The sequence below is a fragment of the Silene latifolia genome, chromosome X, assembly GCF_048544455.1.
Source record: "Silene latifolia isolate original U9 population chromosome X, ASM4854445v1, whole genome shotgun sequence".
NCBI lineage: Eukaryota > Viridiplantae > Streptophyta > Magnoliopsida > Caryophyllales > Caryophyllaceae > Silene > Silene latifolia.
The window spans coordinates 244,467,796-244,475,773 of NC_133537.1; positions in this window are offsets into that span (position 1 = coordinate 244,467,796).

Consider the following 7,978-nt stretch of genomic DNA (forward strand, 5'->3'; position numbering starts at 1 on the left):
TTCACTCACGTACCATTTAGTTATTTTAAAGCGATTTAAAGTAACGGATTATCATGAATTAAAACTAAGTTGATAGAAGCGGTTTTGTCACATAATTTTAATTGTTAAAAGGTGGTTTGGGTAAATTTAACATAATTACGGAATTATGTCACGAATAAATTTTGTTTTAGTTGATGCATTTTTATTTATCGTTATTTTTGAATGCCTTGAATGTTTTATTACGTATTTAATTTTACAAACGGTTGTAACTAAGTGTGGCCTTAGTAGAACGTGTTACCGTAATGATGGAACACGGTCTTGGTTGTATTTTGAGATCTCGCATCTCCGTTTTGGTTTTTCTTTATAATTACAGTTTTATTTAGAATGTAGATAGGTTTATATTTTGTAAATTTTAAATTTTAATTTTGAGAAGACCAAAGATGGAGAATCGGATGCTCACTCCCGCTACATGGATCAAGATGGAACATCAAGACAAGCTTCTCGGGTCTAACGGTGGATTCCAAAGTTGTATTATGTTCTTTTTGCTAGGATAGGCCACACTAGGACTTTTATTTACGTATTGCATTTTTTATTTATGTTTTCATCGTAACGATAGTTTGCATCATATTCCGCCTAAAACCAAAGCACCTAATAATTGCATGAAAACTGACTCATATAGAGGTCACGCGTTAGTTTTCATTGATATACAGATATCACACGTTTTTACTTAAGCCATCACCTAAGTTAATTCATTCACGTAATGCTAATTTTTCGTTCACTTAAAATGAATTAAAACTAAGTTGATGAGATCTTCCTCGTATAACCAAAAATTGAGAATAGTCTTTATAGGTCAAACTCCAATGAATCCCTTCTTCGTCGGTAGGCATAATATGACCCCTTCTACGTCGGGTAAGTTGGAACTGATTGACCTGTTTTATCTCAACACTATGGTCACTCGTACGATCCTGTGATTATGGTGGACTATAGATAGGATTTACGGAAATCTATCGACCAAGAGTTCTAACGGTAGAACTAGCTAAATAGTTGGCTTATCAATTTACGGAAATTGAGTCTTGGGATCACTTGTATTATTCTTGAGGGAGATCAATTATGCAAGTGCAATGAGTCTACACGTTAAAATGAATTTTAAATAGACTTAAATCACCTCGATGAGTTGCTTATTTCGTTTTGTTTTTCCTTTCTTTTTCAGTGTAGATCACGATCACTTAAACTGCTAATAACAAAATGGCTGGCCGTGCTGACGACCCAATGCCAAGTGCCACATTGGACCGTGAGTCCTGGCTTCGGATCTTCATGAATCAGATGAATCAGTCTACTCGACTGAAGAATGATGGATCAAACTTCGCGGAATGGGAGGCGGCATTACGGAATGCTGCCATTGCTGACGGGAAGCTCAAATATCTGGTTGAGCCCATCCCGTCAAACCCAGGCCCCACGGCTGGAGCTAACGAGATCGCCACATATAGCGATTTCGTCATGGAAGCGGGTGCGATTAAAAACGTACTCATTTTTGCAATGGAATCCAATTTGCAGAAACGCTTCATAGCCCAAGGTGCGAACAAGATTTTCACCACGCTCACTAAGGAATTCTCGAAAGCACCGAGAATCGTGACCTATGAGCATACCTGTCGCTTCTTTGAGGCGAAACTCTAGAAGGGCCAACCGGTTAGCCCACACATTCTCAGCATGATTGAGAATGTCGAGAAACTGGAGGCGCTTGATTGTAAAATCAGCGAGAACATTGTGATTGACCGCATGCTTCATTCACTCCACGATGGTTTTGCGCTCTTTAGAGCCAATTACTATATGAATGATTTGAAGAAAAGTCCTCATGCACTACACTCCCTTCTCGCATGCACCGAGAAGGACATGAAGTTTAGTGGGAGTCTGAAACAGGATGTTCTCGTTGTGTCAAACAAGGGCAAGGGTAAGGGCAAAGCTCAGGCAGACCTAGCAGTAGGTAAACCGAAGTTTAAGAAGTCAGGATCAGGTAAGAGTGGGCCTGGTGAGTCGAGTACCTCATCAGGCGCGACAAAGAGCAAGACTGGTAACATGGAATGCCATCATTGCCATAAGACTGGGCATTGGAGGCGTACATGTCCTGTATACCATGAGGACATAAAAGCAGGTCGCGTTAATCCTGTTGGTATGTCTTCTTCTTCTTCTTTTATTCATATGATTGGGATTAACCACGCAAGTTACGGAACTTGGGTACTAGATACTGGTTGTGGTTCTCATTTGTGCAATCATGTGCAGGGCCTCCGAAACATCGAACCCCTCGTAAAGGGTGAGGTGGACCTGCGTGTCGGGAATGGAGCACGAGTGGCTGCCGTCTCGAGGGGAACATACGTGATCCAGCTTCCTAGCGGATTTGAGTTATTTTTATATAACTGCTATTATGTACCCAGTCTTTCCAAAAACATTATTTCAATTTCTGCACTTGACAAACTTGGTTTTTCATTTGTAATAGAGAATAATAGCTGCATTTTCTCATTACACGATATGATTTATGGCAAGGCAGTCTCCATGAACGGAATTTATGTTTTAGATCAGACCACCGAAATATTACACATAATGAATAAGAAGTTAAAGGTTGGTGACAAAGATCAAACGTATCTATGGCACTGCCGTATGGGACACATTAATGAGAAACGCGTAAAACAGCTCATAAAGAATGGAGCTATCTCGTCCTTTGATTTTCAATCATTTGGCACGTGTGAATCATGTCTCATTGGCAAGATGACTCGAATTTCCTTCAAAGGTGTTGGAATGCGCGCTGCTGACCTATTAGGACTCATACATACGGATGTGTGTGGACCTATGTCAATCACCGCACGAGAAGGCTATAGGTATTTCATCACTTTCACGGACGATTTAAGTAGATATGGCTATGTCTACTTAATGAAGCACAAAAGTGAGTCCTTTGAGAAACTCAAAGAATACCAGAATCGGGTACAGAACCAACTGGGTAGAAAGATTAAAACACTACGATCAGACCATGGTGGCGAGTATCTTTCTCACGAGTTTGATCAACACCTTAAGGACTGTGGGATTGCCTTACAGTTAACTCCACCTGGAACACCTCAGTTGAATGGTGTATCCGAACGGAGAAATCGAACACTACTTGATATGGTTCGATCCATGATGAGTCACACCGTGTTGCCTGATTCATTGTGGGGTTATGCTCTTCTGTCAGCTGCTCTAATACTTAACCGAAGTCCGTCTAAAGCTGTTGACAAGACTCCATATGAACTATGGAAGGGAACGGTCCCTAACTTGTCCTTTATACGGGTTTGGGGCTGCGAGGCTTACGTCAAGTGGAGACAGGAGGATAAGCTCGGCCCGCGATCGGTCAAGACATACTTTATAGGTTATCCTAAAGGAACACTTGGTCATTACTTTTATTCGCCAACCGAACAACGTGTATTTGTTGCGGCTAGTGCGACATTCTTAGAGAAGGAATTTCTCGAGAATGCGAAGAGTAATAGAACCTTCGAGTGCATCGGAGATTCCAGAACCAAATACCGAGCAACCATTGGAGGAACCAGTTCCTTCAATCCCTGCATGTGAATATTCCTGAGGAACTTAGGAGGTCGGGAAGAGTCTCTATTCCTCCGGACAGATACATTGGTATGGTCAAGGAACATGACATAGATGACATTCTACTCTTAACGAGTAGTGAACCCGGAACCTATAAAGGTGCCATGACTAGTTCCGACTCAAAGCTATGGCTTGAGGCCATGCAATCCGAGATGGACTCCATGTATGAGAACAACGTATGGGATCTTATTGACTTACCTGCTAAGGTTCGTCCCCTTCAATGCAAATGGCTTTACAAGATAAAGCATTCTGTGGAAGGTCAACAAGATATCTATAAAGCACGACTAGTTGCTATAGGTTTCACCCAAGTGCCAGGTTTGCACTACGATGAAATTTTTGCACCCGTAGTCATGATGCGTTCCATTCGGATTATCTTAGTGATTGCCGCTTTTCATGACTATGAAATTTGGCAGATGGATGTGAAAACCGCCTTCTTAAACGGTTTTTTGGAGGAAGAGTTGTACATGGTACAAACCGAAGGTTTCATCGATCCTGAACATCCTAAGAAAGTGTGCAAGCTTAAGCGTTCCATTTATGGACTTAAGCAAGCTTCTCGGAGTTGGAATCATCGTTTCGACCAAGTGATAAAAGAAAATGGATTTACTCGATCGGTCGAGGAACCATGTCTATATATCAAGTCGAGTGGGAGCAAGATTGTCTTCCTAGTATTGTATGTTGATGACATACTCCTGATTGGGAATGACATACCTCTCTTAACTTCGGTAAAAGTATGGTTGAAGAACCATTTCCAGATGAAAGATCTGGGTGAGGCACAAAGAATTTTGGGCATCCGTATCTATCGAGATAGATCACGTCGGATATTATCTCTCATCAGAGTCTTACATAGACAAGATCCTAGAGAGATTCAAAGATGACTAACTCCAAAAAGGGGTTTCTTCCTATGGCTCCAGGGGTGCATTTGAGCAAGTCTCAGGCACCAGAGACACCGGAAGAGAAAGAGCGCATGACACGGATTCCTTATGCCTCGACAATAGGATCAATCATGTATGCCATGATATGCACACCGTGGCATATGCATTGAGTATGACAAGTCGATTCCAACAGCATCCAGGTGAATCACATTGGATGGCTGTCAAGAACATTCTTAAGTACCTACGGAGGACTAAAGATTGGGCATTGACTTATGGAGGCGAAAAAAAGCTATGCGCAACCGGTTACGTAGATGCTAGCTTCCAAACGGATCGAGATGACTCGAAATCTCAGTCTGGATTCGTTTTTACTCTTAATGGCGCGCATCACTGGAAGAGTTCCAAACAAAGTGTTACAAACAGATTCTACGATCGAGTCCGAGTACTATGCCGCGTCGAAGCGCAAAGGAAGCGATATGGATGCGTCAATTCTTACAAGGACTATCTATAGTGCCTAGTTCGAATGACCCGATCACCATCTATTGCGACAATAGAGGTGCCATCTTCCAAGCTAAGGAGCCTAAGTCTAGCAACAAGTCTAGACATGTACAACGGAAAGCTCATCTAATCCAAGATTACGTGGAGCAAAAGGAGGTAGTGATAGAAAAGATTGCTACAGATGATAATATAGCAGATCCTCTCACTAAACCATTACGACAAGATAAGCATGAAGGGCATGTTAATTCAATGGGAATTAAACGTGTTCCTGAGTTGTAGTACTCTTTTATGGATTAGATTCATTTTCTTGTGTACTCTATACGACATCATCGTTTTGATATTTATATATTTTGTTTTTCATGTGGAGTTGTACGATAATTTTTGAACACCACAAAGTGAACTGAACAAACATTATATTTTGGTCCTTAATTGCCCACGTGAGCTAATAACTCTGGCAATTATTTTGTGACGTTGGTTGATGGTGGGTTCAACGAGCCATAAGTCAAACGGTTGACTGACCAATCACAGAGGCGAGTTATACGGATATCTCGTAGGACACAATTGTGACAACGACGTGGAGTCCTAAATGTTTTATAACATTCGGTGCCAGGTCGTGGATAGGACCTCCATGGTGATCCTAAGAGTCGATTCTTTTGACTATCGACTGTCTCTTGAGACTAAGGCAGATTTTGGGTGACTTTGGTTTCTTTCTCACGGTCATCCGTAATAGGGGGCCAAGTAGATTGTTTCTGGGTCATTTCATGCTGTGCTTAGATCGGCAGGAGTCGAGTTGATGGAAATATTCAGCCTTTATCAGGTACTCGATATTTCTCAGGGCCACTCGAGGAGTCAGAATCGAAATGCATGGCCATGCTCGAATACGAATTCGTTTTATCGGTTAAGTTACTCTCTAATCGGGAAACCACTCTAGATACGAGATCGATTGTAAAATACGACCTTTGCGGATCCGGATCTGCAAATTGTTTTACATTGAGTGGGAGAAATTTTAAATGGATATGAGAATCGGTTATCGCACATACACTTGTACGGACAAGTGGGAGTTTGTTGGAGCCGGTGTCCTCCAGTTAGTGCGGATAACGTTATTGCACGTACACTTTTACGGACAAGTGGGAGTTTGTTGGGGCTGGTGTCCTCCACAGTTAGTGCAATGACATATAAATCTCTAAAAGGATCAAAGGGTATACTTTTGTATTATTATCAGTTGGTCCACGTTTATCAATAACGGTTGGCTTGCTAGATAACTTTGACGTTATTGTCATACTGATGGCGGTGATCAACTGGTCCCTAAAAGTCACACCTATAGGATACGTTTGAGAGATGTGACGGTATGAAAATACAGTCATGTTGATGCCTAATATGACTAAGCAGTTAGTCGGAGTTATTGACTAATAATTAGTCAAACGCGATGTTGAGATAATTATTTAATACAGATTAAATAATACTGGCTAATGTGAATTAAGCGGTTAATTCGTAAATTGAATATAAACGATTATATTTAATTAATGTATATTGAATTAATTAATTATACAATATTGTCATTGTCGGACAAGTATTAATATATCGACTGAGTCATGTTACTAGTTGATATTTTAATAACCGATAACCGATGACGATTTATAATAAAATCCCGTCATATACATTTAGCAAAAATCGAGTCGGACCACGAGTTAAAAATAAGGAGAAAGTGGAAAGCCCACTCCCCCCTTCATGCAAACTCACGGCCGAATGAACACAAAAGGAGAGCTTCTCTCCTTTTGACCTAATCTTTTTTCATTTGCACAAAAATTAGGGTTTCGGGGCAATTTTCTCTGAAAACCTAGATCTCACATCAAAAACCTCACAAAACTCTCTCAATATTGCAAGGCAATTAGAGAGTACTTTCTAGCACAAGGGGTATAGTCTCAGACGGTCTTGGGTGCAACGATTAGGAGGAAATCTATATTGATTTCTGTTCTTAGGCCGTATTCACAAAGGACCCGAGGTTGATTCTTATACCTTTATCGTTTCTCTTGTATTTTTCGTTTATGACAATAATCACATGTTAAAATTGAGTTATAGTCCTAAAATTTAAGGGAATTTTACGGATATTTCCCTACACCTTTACCCTCCCTGAATTTTACTTAAAACAGACTTCTCCAAGAGGAGAATGTTCGGTCTCTTAATGTTCCTAAAGTCGAGTCTCGACCTGAAACAATGGCTTTTGCAGCCCGCATTCCTAACGGACCACGACAATCAGGGGGAGGGGGGGGGGGGGGGGGGAGGCGTGATAACAGGAACAACAAACCTCATACTGACGACCCTAATCGACCCTATTGTATAGCCTGTCGTCGCTTTGGACCTCTTTATCCGGTCTGTTTTCGCGTCACAGGCGATTTCCCCAACTGGTGGGGGGAACGTCCACGAGACCGAATTGTTATAAATGAGAAAGACATGAGTCACACAGTCATACCTGATGTACAAGGTAGAGCTCGATATGAGCAGCTTAACAAACTTCGTCCACTTCGACACCGCGTGCACACATGGTGGCTGGGAAAGCCCCTGATCACGGCTCTGCTCATATGGCTTCTGGAAAAGGTATTGATCACGGCTCCAGTTCATCATCTCATCTCGATAATGTTGACCTCAACACTCTTAATCCAACCGAGCTTGACGTCCTAGCCAAGCTATTAAAGGCGCACAAAAGCTCTTCCGCGGACCGTCTCAATGGTAATATCTCGTCCTCTTCTCCGTGGATTATTGATACTGGCGCGTCTCATGATATGTCCGGTTGTCGTTCTTTCTGCACTAATTTAAAAAGCATTACACCATTGGCTGTGGGATTGCCTAATGGAGATTCCACAGTAGCCACACATGTTGGTGATATTCGTTTTTCAACACGTTTAATCTTACACAATGTTTACTTTGCCGAAAATCTAAATTGCAATTTAATTTCCGTCTCTACTCTTTTACATGATGGCTCGCTTATTATTCAATTTTCGCATAAATTGTGT